Here is a 16,562-nt window from a genome sequence, read left to right as displayed (position 1 = left end):
TCTAGGCAAATGTATGCAAACTCAGACTTGCTTGGGAAGCGGGAATTTGGGATCTGGAAAATGTCTGTCTCTTTGCGGGAGAAAGAGCAGTTGCACAATTTAATGATCGCAAATGGATGCTTGATTATCCGCCTTGTTTGGTAGAGTAGAAATCACTAGAGTTCCATTGCCAAGAGTGAATCAGAGCCATCCATTAGGTCTCTGCCTGATAAAATATGTATGAATATCAGTGCAGCCTTGGGATGTAGAAGCATGCCCTCTCCCAGTGATATCTGATAAAAGGCACTGTAGCATTTCAGTCTTATCTCCAAGGATCAGGTTGTGGTACTGCTATTTGCACAAATACAATTTAAACAGCTCCACACATCACCTCACTCCGAGAATCCACCACAGGATTGTTATAAGACAGAGAAAAAGGCTTTCTTCAGTCAGTCTGGTCAAACATTTAAGAGATGCTCCAGCTTCAACCACAATGGGCCGATATGTCGGAATATGCAGAGATGAAGGCTATTTGATTTTCATTTGTGGTTCCCTACCTCCCATCAATGCACCATTACCAAATAATACATTCAACTTTCGTTCTTTAAAGGCAAATAATGGTTATGTAGAGCAGTATCATAAGATGACACAAAACCCCAAACCTGCATCCTGGTTGTAGAATATTGGTGCTTGTTGAGATGTTCTTGTTTTGGGGGTCGGGAGCACATCAATACCCAGCAATATCAATAGATGGCTTGTTTCATTTATGCTGGCACCATCAAACCATTGAATAGCAGGGATAAGCTGTGGGATGAATGCAGAGGGTACCGTTCTGATCGTTCTCTTCCTTCATCCATTGAGGAATGTCTGTAGCAGGGGTAAAGGTAAAGGTAAAGGTAAAGGGACCCCTGACCATTAGATTCAGTCGTGACCAACTCTGGGGTTGCGGCGCTCATCTCGCATTATTGACCAAGGGAGTCGGCGTACAGCTTCCAGGTCATGTGGCCAGCATGACAAAGCCGCTTCTGGTGAACCAGAGCAGCACACAGAAACACTGCTTACCTTCCCGCTGTAGTGGTACCTATTTATCTACTTGCACTTTGACATGCTTTCGAACTGCTAGGTTGGCAGAAGCTGGGACCAAACAATGGGAGCTCATCCCGCCGTGGGGATTCGAACCACCAACCTTCTGATCGGCAAGCCCTAGGCTCTGTGGTTTAACCCACAGCGCCACCTGCGTCCCAAGCAGCAGGGGTAGTCAGATGCTATTGACTCCATTTCCCATCAGTTACAGTAAGCATTGTGAATCATTGGGGTAGGGATAAAAGCATGTAATGAAACTTTCTTGTATCCAATTGGGTATATGATTACAGCCTAAATCTCCTTTGCTAGGCATTTTCAAAGGAGAAGTATACCTTTCTCATGGCAGAAAACAGAAATACCGGTAGCTGTTCTATGGGACATCTCTTAAGGTAAGACAGAATTGTGTCCATTGTCTTTTTAAAAAAGAAGATTTGTCCTGTGTGTGCGTGTGTGTGTGTGTTTACTGATTTTTCCAAAACAAAAACATACAAACAAGACAAAGAAACAAAGGATAATGACTGTATGGAGCACATTGCTGCAGTTAGAATAAAATAAACAGAGATTTTTTTGGGGGGGGGGGTAGTTCAGAATCCAGGAATGAAAATTCTTGCAGTCTGAGGCGAACACCCTTTTAACTACTACTTATTTTTTATAAGAAAACTCTGGTACTTGGACACTTAGGGAAGTTAAATAGAAAATGGGTGCTATTTTATACAGAACGAAAATAGTAAAACAAAAGATCGGTCAGGAAATGGAATTATTTCCAGAAACAGTTAACTACACACACACAAAAACACATAAAATTCAGTAGGTGTTACAAGATGCTAAACAAGATGGTAAACACACAGCTTCTTTTCACTTGTTTCTTAAGCTAATTCTATGGGTGTTACAGCTTAATGCTTTGGTACTTCAACAAGGTGGTACTTTTTGTCAGCTTCCCAACCTTCTACAAATCACACTCCTGAGGCTCCTATAGCAGTGTAACAGACCAGGGGATCACCACACCCCTCCTAAATGGTTTGGGATTCTTCTCTTTCCAGAAGATGTCTCCTCTCCTTACTAAATCAAGGCCCAGGTAGAGTGTTCCCTAACATCTCTACTTCCACTGCCCCCAGTTCAGCTTCACAGTTTTTCTCTTGTCTGTATGCTCCTAAAGAGTCACTATTCACTGTCTTTCAAACTAAGCTCAGAGGCTTCCTTCTCTGGCTACAGATATTTTCCTCAGAGTGGATGTTACACACGCAGCTCAGGAACTATAATCCTATCCAGCTGAACACCAAGAACCCAACTCTTAGCCCTTTCTTTTCCCCTCTGAAGAAGAAGAGTTTGGATTTGATATCCCACTTTATCACTACCCAAAGGAGTCTCAAAGCGGCTAACAATCTCCTTTCCCCTCCTCCCCCACAACAGACACTCTGTGAGGTGGGTGGGGCTGAGAGACTTCAAAGAAGTGTGACTAGCCCAAGGTCACCCAGCAGCTGCATGTGCAGGAGCGGAGACACGAACCCGGTTCCCCAGATTACGAGTCTACCACTCTTAACCACTACACCACACTGGCTCTCTGAAAGTGCTGTCTCCACTCGCCTCTGGCTAGCTGTACCCACAGCCAATCAGGGTGGGGTTTCCAGCTCAGTCCTTTGCGTGTTACTCCACTCTGGTGGTGGAATTCCACTGCACTACACTGCTCCTTTCAAGTCAGGGAGAAATGTCTGGACTTCCAGCAAAACTGTTCAGCTGTGGTCTAAACCACTGAGCCTCTTGGGCTTGCCGATCGGAAGGTCGGTGGATCGAATCGCTGTGAAGGGGTGAGCTCCCATTGCTCAGTCCCAGCTCCTGCCAACCTAGCAGTTCGAAAGCACATCAAAGCGCAAGTAGATAAAGAGGTACCACTTCAGCGGGAAGGTGAATGGCAAATTATGTTTCTCTGTCTGAGCCCAAAAGGCAGGTGGGGGGGTATGCTGGAAGCAATTACACATTCATACCATTACTGAAAAATACTGGGCAAATTCCAAATGTCCCCTTTGCCTTGTAGGACAGAAGCTTTTAGCCCTCTGGATCAGGGTTGCCATCTTGCCCTCAGGATTGTGGGTGCCCACTGCCGCAACGCAGATGTGCAACATCACCCGTCTGCATTGCGGCAACCAGGGGCAGCGGCGATTCCTCCCTCCTCTTCTCCATCGCCTCCTCTTTTCTACCAGAAGGTGCACCTGTGTCCCCGGAAAAAAGTGCTTTGCTGGCTGGCTGCAGAGGGTGGAGCTAAACTGCTTCTCTCTCGGAGGCAGCGCCGCTGCTGCCTGCCATCTTTTCTAATCGACTTTGTGGGTGCCCACCCCTATTAAATTATTGTGGGTGCCCAAGCATCCACCACCCCCAGGAGTTGGCTCCTGTGCTCTGGATATTGTTGGACTTTAACTCCCATCAGCCCAGTCAGTATGACCAATGGTGAGGGATGATGGCAGTATTGGCAGCAGAGCAACCAGAAGGTAGCCACAGATTCCACATCCCCACTGCAATCCTAAACTCACTAACCTGGGAATAAGCCCCATTGCAATCAATAGGGCTAACTTTGCACTATACCTTGGTTTACGAACTTAATCCATTCCGGAAGTCCGTTCTTAAACCAAAAACGTTCTTAAACCCAGGCGCGCTTTCCCTTATGAGGCCTCCCGCCGCCGGTGCCCTTCGACCTTTCGGATTCCGTTCTTAGACCGAGGTAGAGTTTGCAAACCAGGACACTACTTCCGGTTTTGCGGAGTTCGTAAACCGAATAGTTCCTAAACAGGGCTGTTCTTCAACCGAGGTACCACTGCACATTTCTAGAATTGCCCTGTGTATCAGTTCTACACTAGGCTTTCTATTCGAAGCCCAGCTCGAATCCCTCCAACAGCAAGCAATCTTTTATACGGTTTTACAGAGGCATGGGATATCTGCCAGGAAAATACAATAAAAAGCAGCAAGCATGAATAAAACAAAAATATTCATCAAGCCTGAAAGCTTTTCCTCCCTTTATTTTTCTTTCTCGCTTTCCTTATTCCCTCAAGTCCACCTTTCTCCAGTTTCTTTTGACAATTACCCAACTTTCTTAAATAGCTTTCTCCTCTTCGCTCTTATCAAGGTGTCCTCTTTTCTTCTTTGTGAAATGTATATTTAGAGCCCAATCCAGTGAACCGTGTGCACAACCAGTTCCCACAGGCAGCTATGGAAGGCAAGGAAGTGGAAGCACAAATCATTCCTTAGCGAACAATGGGAAGCTTCTGTCTCCTGTACTGTGATTTTCATTTGTGTCTTTCTTGTTCATCTTCCTCCGCCGTCTTCTCTCTGCTTGTTAAAACTAAAGCTCAGAATCAGCTATCAAAGCTTTTCATTTTTCTATTAATTTTATTTAATATATGCATTTGTCATCTGTTTATAATCCCCACAAAACTGTGCCCAAAGTAACAGCAGATAAAATTAACAATAGATATATAGCCATAAAAAGACAACATAGTAACCATGAGGAGCAATCATAACATCAAAAAGTAAGCAAACGCAAAAAAATCAATATAACATGGTATAAAACAATACAAATAAGCTAGCCTGATTTAACAGCTCAGAGCTAAACAGGAGAGAGAAGAATGCATAACATGGAAATAAAATGGAAGCAAAATATCACCAAGTTTGAGATGATGCACCTGTACCCAATAGTCTAGATTTGAGATGCAATCTTGAAACTACAAATTGAACACATATAAGATACCGTGGCTACTGCTACAATGTAGTGGGAACATATCCTGCCTGCCGCCACCCCCACTGGGATAATTAGAACATATGGTTGCTGTGCTCATCTTCATTATTGCTTGCACCTGTTTCCATCCCACTTCAAGTGATCTTTTGGTCAGAAGGAAGGACTCATTATAAGAAATTGCTTCACATAAGCAAACAATCACAGGGTGGTTAGCATACTGTTTAGCATGCTGGATTTTCTTTTTTAAAAAACAACAACAACATCTGCAATGTCAATTTGTTCTTGGGAACCCAAACTACAATGCCATTCTGTTTCTCACCACTCCCAAGAATGATCTAGAATCATTTCCCCATTTTACCAAGTAATGGAAGTGACACATCATTGCAATTTAAGTGAAAGATCACTTAGCATGTCCAAGCCTTCTGCAAATGGCATGGACCAGTGCAGAACCCTCTCCCTAAATGCTCGCCGCAATGCAAATACAGTAGTACCTCGGAAGTCAAACGGAATCCGTTCCGGAAGTCCGCCCGACTTCCAAAACGTTCAGAAACCAAGGTGCGGCTTCCAATTGGCTGCTGGAAGCTCCTGCAGCCAATCGGAAGACGCAGAAGCCACTGCAGAAGTTCAGGTTCCAAAGAACGTTCACAAACGCTCACTTCCAGGTTTGCAGTGTTCGGGAGTCAAAACATTCGACTCACAAGGCACTAGGGATCCAATGAGGGAATTTTCTCAGAAACTCACCAGGGTGGAAAGTATTAAATTCCTTTTCACTGCCTGACACAATAATTACCACCCCAATGCAATTTTGATTCCCCCCCCCCAACAACAACAACAAAACACCATCCCCGTTTAATGCAGACACATTAAATGTCGTGTCTGGTTTGCTCCGAAGGCAGACAATGACCACCAAGACTTATAAATTCAACTAGAATGTTGGTGTTAAAGAACAGCTATATAGCCTACAATACACTGGGATTTGGATAATGTGTAGATTTTAAATAATACATTTTCTGTGCACAGACAGTATTATTTTCTTTCTTGGGAAATTATATTTATTTGCTACCAGCATTTGTATATTACCTGTCTATCAAGATACTCAAGGCAAGCTGCTGCTGTAAGAGGGGGGAAAACATGGCTAGCTTTGAGCTTGAGGAGTAAAGCAGGCAATTTAAAAAAGAGAATTATATAGCTCCGTTTACTTGCGGAGCTAAAACTATAGCGTGTAATATCAGTCTGCAACATCGCTTGCCCTCATACAGATTACTGATTTACCATCAAGCTGATTTAAGGCCATTGTTATTATCTGACTCAAGGAGACAGGAATAAGTAATGTGTGTTAATTTTTGTTGATCAATAAATCAGTCATCAATAAATACATGGGAATAAATAAACAAATCAATGCATTTTGCCTGATTTAATTTAGCATTTGATGTCTTTACTGGGGAAGGGCCTGTGAACTTTCATGGTGAAGAAAGCTGAGAGGGGAGAATTTAGCAATTTTGATTTATCTTTATTTCTCTCCCCTGGCCCCAATCATCAGTTCAGCCCCCCATATTTCCACATCAGTTCATTGATTGATTGATTTTTTTGGTAATTTTTCATGAAAATTCAGATGAGTGAGTTTCCTTATTTGTCTTAACCACAGTCAGAGGTGCCAGCTTGAATAAAATATTGGGGGGGCGGGGGGGCAGGTAAGCCCCACCCTGCATAATCTATCACATGACACAGTACACAAACACCATTTAAATGCCAATGCCCATCAACTTTGGGTGGGGAGTTGGTCCCCTCAAATATTTTATTGGAGGGCAAAGACACCTCAGCCCCTAGGAGTTGGCTCCTATGATCACAGTAAGAGCTATTCGAATACATGACTAGATTGCCCAATTAAAGTTTCTGCTTCCTGGCAAAGCAAGAGATCTGCTCCCTGACACCATCAGTACATAGGCAAACAGGAATGAGGAGGTGAGGTTGGAAGGAACCCACCATATTGCTGTTTTTCTCCCCTTCAAAGACCCTCCAAGACCACCACTAATGAACAGGCAAGCAGATAGGGATGAACTGAAGCCAAGGAAGAATCCTGCTGCAATTTTTCTTTCTTTCCTTCTGTTCAAAAGCCCTTCAAGGTGACAAAATATTTTTTCCCTGCCCCTACTCTGTTGCTGTCTTTTGCTCCCTTCAGAAACCCACAAAAGGCAGCTCCTTTGCCTATAACAATAACCCACATAAACTCAAGACTTTCCTGCATAGAGGAGGGGAAAGGATTACATCACAGCTGATATAAGTGGAAGGGCAGAGGCTCTGCTTCACAGACCAATATGAAACCTTTGTCTGTAACTTCAGGAGAACATCAGGGGTTCAATACAACAGATATTTTATTATTGAGCCGTGAGCTACACATTCAGTAGGTCAACAAGCAGGAGACCTCAGCTAATCTTTTTTGCAGAAAGGAATAGGTTTCCTCAATTTCTAATGCTTGATGGGAACTTACAGAACTTACAGTTTTCCTTGAAAATTTATTCTTTCCCCAATGATATTAATACTGTCTTTAAAATTGGTTCAGTCTATTTTTCGTCCTGTTACTTACAAATATGCTGATATATGTGCTTGGGTGTATATGTATGCAGCTGTTTCTTCTTCTTCTATGCTTGTTAAATGTTAAGTGGAGCAGGACTTTAACACTCAGATACTGTATTAAACTTGCAGTGCTTGTGGAAGGACACTTTTGTGTTTGCTCATCAAAGGTCTCTCACCGTTCATCAGTTTAATTGGGCAGCAGTGACTGCTCAGAAGACAGGAATTTAAGCAGAAATTCCTCAAAAACAAAAGGCACAAGAAAGGAACACACACACACACACACACACACACACACACACATTAGTTCCCTGTAGGGCATCTTGGCAAACGACTGGCAGTGCACTTTTATTCAGCTAAAACAACAAAAGTCAGCGCTTAATGAATTTATATCACATTATATGTCTTTCTACACATCACTTGATGTTTTGCTGTCTGTTGGCACTTTTCAATATTTCCCTTGTTGATAATGTGTTTGTGTTGAAACCAAGGCTAATTTGGCTTTCAGTGAAGTCTTTGAATTTTTTATAATAAAGTGATTTACAGATGCTAGTAGATAAATTAGCACCACAAATGCAGCCAAATTGCATAATCCCACAGATTGATTTTGTGTTAGCCTTCAAGATGTGGCATCTCTTTCAAGAAAAGACAGTGAGAGGTAAAGCTTTTCAATTTCCCCAGAAAGCAAAGGGGGAACTATGGGCTTATCCACGGGTACCTTTTGCCCTGCCCTTTCCAGGCCGAGGTCTACACTTCAACACTCTGTGTCTGAGCATTTATTTGTGGGTTTTTTGCTCCGAGCTTCCCCTGCAAAAACCTGCCTTTAAAGCTGAATTGAACAACTCTTTCTGTCACACAGCATTTTACAAGTGAGGCCAAGGACCATTTTTCTTATTACTTCTCCAAACATCATTGCATCATATTACAAAATAATTCAAAAAAGGAAGGCTGGTGATGTTAGCAAACATTACAATTACCTGACATGGAGTATAAATTTGCTTAATGTATGGACTGATGCAGCAGACATTTATTTCCCCAAAATATTATTCCGCATAAAAGTGCTTTTCCACTTCAGGCTATTTTAGTCCATGCCCGTGCTCAGAATTATACAAAGATGCCCAAAGGGGGATTATTATTATTATTATTATTTTAGGGTTTAAGTAACTATAGGGGGTGGAGTTGTCCCAGGGGCGGAGTGGCCCATTTTGCTGCCTGAGGTGAAACGAATGGTGTTGCCACCCTCTCCCCATGCCGAGCAATGCCCTCGCTTACTGGGGTCATGTGGCGCCTTCTGGAGCTATCATAAGAGTTCCATGAGATCTCATAGGAAGCTGTAGCTGCAGCCACAAACTCCCAGAAGGGGCAGGGGCAGGCAGAGTGCTCACTAGAGTGTTGCCCTGCCCAAGGCACTGGCTTCAGTTCACCCAATGGGCCCTAAGTGGTCCTCTCTAGGGATTTTTTCAAAGATACATCTGTAAATCTTAGGGTTCCACTGGGCATGGAAATATCTCCTTGTTTTTCAGCACCTCTGTCCCACATGACCAGCTGTGCAATTTCCTGGTAGTCAATGCGCTATGATGGCATGGCTCATCAGACGTGCAAGATGGTAAGGCCCAGGGCCAATCCGGTTGCAGGTAGTTCCAAAGGTGAACTGCAACACAGTGCATAAATCGGGGGAGGGTGGTTGGGAGATTCATTCCCCGTCTGCCGTCATAGGTTTATAGTAAATCATATGGCTGTATGTGTTTTCATTCCACAGAGAGGAAGTGACGTAGACAGGATGTTTGTCTTACGTGTTCCTGAAGTGGAACTATTGTTTCCTTGTTCATTCTCTTCACTGCCTGCTATGCTAGAGAGAGGCAGCCATGCTAAACAGCTCTGAATGTCTGAGCTGGGCAAACAGAGACAGACTCTGCATTTAGCCTTACCCAACGTGTGTGTTGTTTTTCAAGCCGAGAGCAACCGCAGATATTTGCACCACCGGACTCAATAGTAGCCGGGCATGTGTGCACTGGCTTTGTCCTTGCCCTGGGCAGTCTCACAACTGGCCCGGGCGACAAATGAACAACAACAACAAATTCCTCTTCCTGGAGCTCAAGTGTCGGAAACGTATAATCGAATGCCTTGATGTGGGTTACCTGTAGGAGGTTCAGTTGCGCGGTCATACTTCATTTATGTATCCCTCTGATGCCTTCAGTTTTATATTTTTATATTTGTATTGAAAAATGTTTCTCTTTCTGACTATCGGTCAAATAAAGTATATTGTTGTTGACAAATGCTAACAGAGTGTTGCCCTGCCCAAGGCGCTGGCTTCAGTTCACCCAATGGACCCTAAGTGGTCCTCTCTAGGGATTTTTTCAAAGATACATCTGTAAATCTTAGGGTTCCACTGGGCATGGAAATACCTCCTCCTTGTTTTACAGCACCTCTGTTTTGGCTATAAACCTGTCAGCACTCACCACCTGGGTTTGCTATTGGGAGGTATGGTGGATAATATGAAACCGACACAATGTGACACTGAATGTGATTGGCTCATTGCCATGCCATACTCTCAGGCTTCCTTGAAACATCTGACTGGCCACTATGGGGGGGGGGAAGGGTATTGGATTCAAAGGATCATTGGTCTGATTCAACAGGACTCCTGTTATCTTTACCTTTTATCATATTTGCTCCATTTGCTTTGGTGCTCAGACCTGGATTTATGGAAGTGGGGTTCCTAATGGCCTCCTATGCAGACATTTTGCACCCAAGCGTCCTGACCTCCTTTGGCAGCAGTGCAACACAGAACCAGTAGAACAGATAAATGAGGCATTGGGAGCATTTCTTAATGCAAGTGTTGCATAGAGTAACGGATTATTACCTTAAATAAGGTACACTTTAAATGTTAAGGTGTATAAATGGTTCATAAGAACCAACCCGGACCCTGTGGTCTTCATCACAAGCCCTTCTCCATGTGCCTTACCTGAGGGAAGTGCAGAGATTCTCCACACAAGAATGGGCTTTTCTGAGGGCCTTTCTGAGGGAGACATCTCTGGCTAAGAAGTTTGGGAATTAAGATTCCTCCTAGGTTGGTGCTGTTTTAGTGGTATGGGTAGGATTTGTCCTTATTAACATGCTGTTGGACGAGTGTTTTTATGGATTTTGTTCATTGTTCGATTTTGGTTCTAGTTTTAAGCTGCTTTTAAATGTACTTCGTCTTGTTAATTCACTTTGACACATTTTCTTTTGTATGAAGTGATGGACTAATAATAGTAATATGTAGTAAAAGCAAAAGTGGCATGGTGCTGTGCTGTGCTCCAAAACAGGGACTATGTCCCATCTCCCCCAATGCCTCACATATAGCTGTAACGAGAAGATTTAATTTGCTGCGAAAAAGACAGCTGCCGATGCCTGATATCCCCTTGCTGTTCTCTCCCTGACTTGCCCACTCCAAACAGTTGTTCTAAATGAATATTTAATGGTGCAGGTGGCATTGATTCCCTGCTTGTGTGCAGAGAGGTCCTAGGGCAACCCTTCAAGAGTTGGTTTAAGCAGTCAGGAATGCACTGCAGAAGGGGACACCTGCTCTAAATATACAAGAGGCTTTGGGGAAACCCAAATGGCATTGTGAAAAGGTAGCTGGAGTATTAAATACCAGATACAGAACGATCAACGCTTTTCTTTGTCCTGCAAGGCAACCAGTGCACCATATAATAATTCACCCTGTGTCCTTACATATAGAACATGTTTATACACGTCAATTTTGTCCGAGATAACAGGTGACAAATAAAAGCCACAATGGCTATCAGTGGTGCTAAGGACAAATTATTCCCAGCACCTTCTCATAGGAACGATGCCCAACAGCTTCGGAAAACTATGTACCACTGTGCATACTTGCACTTGAATTAACAAGACGCGTGCTAGTTCTACCCAACGCTCATATATCAAAATTCTCCATCCAGAAAGGACCAGATGTCTTAACTCTTAAGGCTAGTGATGTGCAAACTCCCTTCTGCTCAAATCACATCGGACTAAATTGCCAGCATCATTGTCAAACACTTAGGGAAGAAAAGATTGCAACACCTCCGCCCCCACCCAAGAGTTCTAATTGGTTTGCAGTTGCTTGTGTGCATGTATGTTCTTATACAGTTGCCACCTGGGAATTGTAGAGAAAGAGGAGAGAGGTGACTTGTTCCCTACACCAGAATAGGGATGGCTAAATCAGTCACTTTTGATTTCACTGTTCTTCGTTTTTCCAACCTTCAGTTCAGTCCACCCCATTTTTGCATCAATGTGCAAAAGCTTCCTTTAAATAAATAAATAAATAATCTGCACAAAAAATTGCATGCATGTTTGTGTGTATTTGCACCTAATACATGCATTTCTGAAGGTATATTATTGTATGTCATTTTCAAAAGTATATGCATTTTTGTACAAAATTCAGAGAAGAGCAAAAGGGTATTTCAGTTCACTTATGGATATGTCAGATGCAAATGAGATAGGTTTGCATTAACATGTGGACCGAACTACCAGCAATTTTTCCTCCAACCCTAGAATAGGGCTGTGGAACTGGTGGCCCTTCTGATACGGTTGAACACCAACTCTTATCAGCCCCAGCTATTGTGGCCAGTGATTAGGGATGATGGGAGATGCAGTAGAACAATATATTGAGGGACACAGGTTCTCCAGACATTTCTTATACCAAAGTCCATAGCAATGAGTTGCCCATGAAGTTTTCTATTCTAGATGGTAACCGCCTTGCTATATTTTCTCTGCAACTCTGTAAGGAATCTTGCACATGAATAGTGAGGCATAAATAATTTTTTTAATAGCATTTAAACACCTGAGGATACTGAACAGTTCAATGACTTGGTTTTAATTTATCCCCTTGATCCACTAAACAGACTGTGCACTAAATAACTACTTAATTGCATTAAAAAAATTTGTTTAGAAACTGAAATGGAAGGGCAGGGGTAGATGTTTCAATTGCAGACATGCTTTTTTTTTTTTACTAGCCATGGACCAAAAGCAGTACACGGCAGCCAATGTGAGGAAGGTCCCACTGAGACCCAATTTGGATCAAATTATAGTGCCAGAAGTGTCCCAGATGTTCAATATGGGGTCACCCTTGATTTCCATCAGCATAACTGCTGGTCGGATCTGACTCCGAGGCTCCGTGTTCCATTTGGGAAATACATTCTCTCACTTTGTGTCATCTAAAATTCATTTCCTTAGCTGTCTATGGAAGGCAATAGCTGAGACACTAGCACTTTGCTATGTTAGCACAATCCTCAAAAACATTTAGAAACACACTGCAGAGGCTGTCTTATTTCACACTTATTTTTCGGTATTGCAGGGCTATGTTTCAGGGTCATATTGATTTCCATTCTGTCTGGGGGTTGATTAATGTTCCAGGAAGGCGGCAGGTGCATTAGTAGAGAGCAGAATAGAAATATCAGTGTGTTTTCTCAGAACAGAAATATGGTGTGATTTTATCTCATAATATACATGGACAATAAAGTAGGCTATAGACTGGTTATCAGGATGTTTTGTAGTCTCCTTCCACACCTGTTATTAAAGGGACAATAAGGAACTAGTACTAGCCAATAAAATGGTGCCCTTTTGGCAAGGAAATTAATAGTGTATTCTTCTTTAAAAAAGATTTCATCTCCAGGTTAAGTGTTTTCACCTTATAAACTTGCCATATGGAATGAACATTCTTCCGTAATTGGTTTTTAGTGGGTAGAAACTCCTTACTCATTTATATGTAGCATAAGAAGAGCTGCAAGTTGAGAAATGTCTCCGCAAGAAAAGTATTTTTCATCCACATCCTATTACCAAGGTTTTTAGAAATTGCTAGGGAGCTTAATGCGTGCACTTATTTATTTCATAGCTGTGAGGTTTCCCCTTATTTTAATAGCTCGTTTTCAACCTTCCCCGCCTCACCACCCAATGTCCTCCCCCTGCATTTAGGCCGAGATACTTTTTAATTTTATTTTTAGTACTCTTCCTGTAATGCCATGCTCTGTGAATGTTTCTGAGTCAGCACACTGGTCTATCATTGTGGAATCCAGAAAAATCGCATCTAATTAACGTGATGGGAAGTCTCCAGTCCATTTGAAGACTGCAGAATGATCTCTTAAAAATAAGCTGCCACCAGCGGATAGCTTTCTGTCAGAATAGATTCCATGTCATTTTACAAGCCATCAGTGTGACAGGGAGAAATACTAAGCTATATTTTCCTCTACCCATCAGTAGTGGTGTGTGAGTTGCATAACGTGTCCACGAACCAGGCACACTTGTATGGCTTTCCCAGGCATTGTCATGCTTTCCTCCATCTTTATAGCTCCAGTGAGAACCTCCTGGCACTTAACAAACTTCCAGCACGGAAAAGAACTCCTATGTGGGGGACTAGGAGTGACCCATATGTTTAAAAATCGTAGTTTAAACTGGAGACATTGCCACTGTGCCCATGCTCTCTCTTCATTTGGTGCATCTGTGGCCACACAATCTGCTTTCAATATTTATTCTCCTGCAATTTGTCATTGCTCCTGCATTTCTGGCTCGCGGTAACCTCGCCATGGTGTGTGGTGCTGCAAGTTGTACAAAGAAAAGTCTTCAGTTTGAAAGAGATTATGTCATGAACAATGTTCCACCTCCACATTTCTTCAAATCCCCCCTCCCTTTGAATATTGGCAATTTTGCTGTAGAGAAAAACACATAGCCACAATGGCACAGGAAGCTTAATAATAATAATAATAATAATAATAATAATAATAATAATAATAATAATAATAATAATTTTATTTATACCCCGCCCTTCCCAGTCAAGACCAGGCTCAGGGCGGCTAATAACAAGAATATCAAAGCAAGCATAAAAGAAACAATTCAATTAAAATGCAGGTTAAATACAATGTTAAAATTCAATTTTAAAATTAGGGATGTACAAGTGCAACCTCATTTAAATATCTGTAGGATAAAGCCTTAGGGGAGGGTAACACCGGGGTCAAACAGAGTCGGTCCAAAGGCCAAGCGGAACAGCTCTGTCTTGCAGGCCCTACGAAAAGATGACTACTCCCGCTGGGCCCATGTCTCCTGAGAGAGAGCGTTCCACCAGGTCGGGGCTAGTACTGAGAAGGCCCTGGTCTTGGTCGAGGCCAGTCTAACCACCTTGTGACTCGGGATCTCCAGTATGTTATTATTTGTGGACCTTAATGTCCTCTGTGGGGCATACTGGGAGAGGCGGTCCCATAAGATGAAACACACTTTCTAATCAGTAATGGGCTCTCATCTGCCTTTCCTGTGTAATTCACAATTAACCCAAGGAACTTGATATTCATTGTATACCCAAAACAACTTTATTTATTTATCTATTTCTAATACACATTCCACATATGTGGTTGGACACTATTGTGCAGAAAGTGAATCCTATCTGGACAAATTGATCATTTGCAAGAAAATATTATCTCACACTACTTTTGTGTAAGTTTCTTGTGGTTAGATTATTCTTCTTGCGTAAGAAATAATTCATGTCCAAATAGGTAATTCTGATATACAGATCACAAGAATTGCCCATCTATTATATGTTTTCAGGTGCCCAACATTTATTTTCTTGATGGGTAGACTAGTTGCTCCACAGAAATTCAAGGAAAGTCTAGTAAGGTGTTAGGCAGCAATGGAAGAATATCATTCATGATGAATTATTGGATTGAATAGCCTTTTGAAGCTTCTTGATGTTTTGTATGTTAGACAAAAAGAAAGGCTATTACGCTAATGTAGTTGAATGACACAATGGAAATTTACAGTGTTCTGTTGAGTGAATTCTTTAGCAAAATAATCATTTTGAGGATGCAACTTAATTTGCAGTTTCATACCGGTGCAACACACATTCATAAAAATTAAACCTGTCTACCAACACTCTTTCTGCCCATGAAAAATAGCTTAGTTTTAAATAAAGTCATAAAAATTGCATTTCTTTCATTTCTGGAAGTAATCAGGTATGACATTCAATGGCATAAATCTTTGCTCCATTCGTTTTCTGCTTCTTCTAGGAAAATAAAAATGAAATGTTTTTAAAGGTGATGATTGAAGCAATCTAAAGTAACCTCTGCACACTTTAGTAAAGACACAGGTTAAAATTCAATTCAAATCCAGATTGCCTGGGCGCATTTGCTTATGCATTTGAAACAATGGAGGAAACTTTGCATTACTTACCTGGGAAAAACCATAAGCACCTACAGATTTCTTATGCGTCAAACAGAGTAAAAAAAACACCACTCAACCCAGAATAATGTTAATTAAGCTCGTAGGTCACAGCCCATGGTCATGCACTTGGCCAGAAGCAGGACTTTTTTCAGGGGAAACTTACAGGAACTCAGTTCTGGCACCTTTTAGATGGGCGCCATTGCGATTCTAAGAGAACAAGGGTGAGTTCTGCCACCTCTTTTTCTAGAAAAAGAGCACTGGCCAGAAGCATAAATCATGTACACTTCTATGATTCTATGAATTTAATTCTACCTGGTGGTGACATCTGTCAGGAATGAGCCAGCTCCCAGTGAAAGTTTGCAGCCAACTGAAGAAAGCAGCCAGGAACAGAGAGCGTTAACTTATGCAGGATGAACAGCAGACAGAGCTAACTCCCCCACCCCCTGGAATGCCAGCAGCAACTGAGCTGGAACCCAGCCAAAGCTTTCGAGAAGTTAAATCTGGCAGGAACAGAGGCGGAAGTAGTCTGTCAGACCAGGAAGAGGTTGGAGCCGATCCAGTCTCTCCTAAGAATCGGCTAAGGGGCGGGCTGTTAGACTGGAAACAAAACAAGAGATGCAAGGTTCGAAAATTCAATATCTTCTGTAAAAGCCAGAAACAGTCTTCAGAAGGGTCATCTTGATTGATGATCCTGGAGGCTACGTTGCAGCCCTCCGAAGCTATCTGTTTGTTTTTGCAATAAATCCTGCTTTTTAATTAACGATGCTTACTGTGTTATTAAGCCAGGAACTTGGATGTACAACAACATCATTCTTATCAATTGTCAGAAACCTCATTCCATTGTTTTGAGCCAAGAGCTTCCGTGTCTTCCTGTGTTGTACTTCCTGTGTTGTACTATCCAACCACAGGAGCACCAGAGCCTCTTCCCTATGTTGTGAACCTGTGGAATGTGTGACTGAAACCATTGTAGTAGGGTTGCCATATGTCCAGAATTTCCCATACATATCTGGAATACTGTGGT

The sequence above is a fragment of the Zootoca vivipara genome, chromosome 10, assembly GCF_963506605.1.
Source record: "Zootoca vivipara chromosome 10, rZooViv1.1, whole genome shotgun sequence".
NCBI lineage: Eukaryota > Metazoa > Chordata > Lepidosauria > Squamata > Lacertidae > Zootoca > Zootoca vivipara.
Note: the sequence above shows the minus strand (reverse complement) of the source record.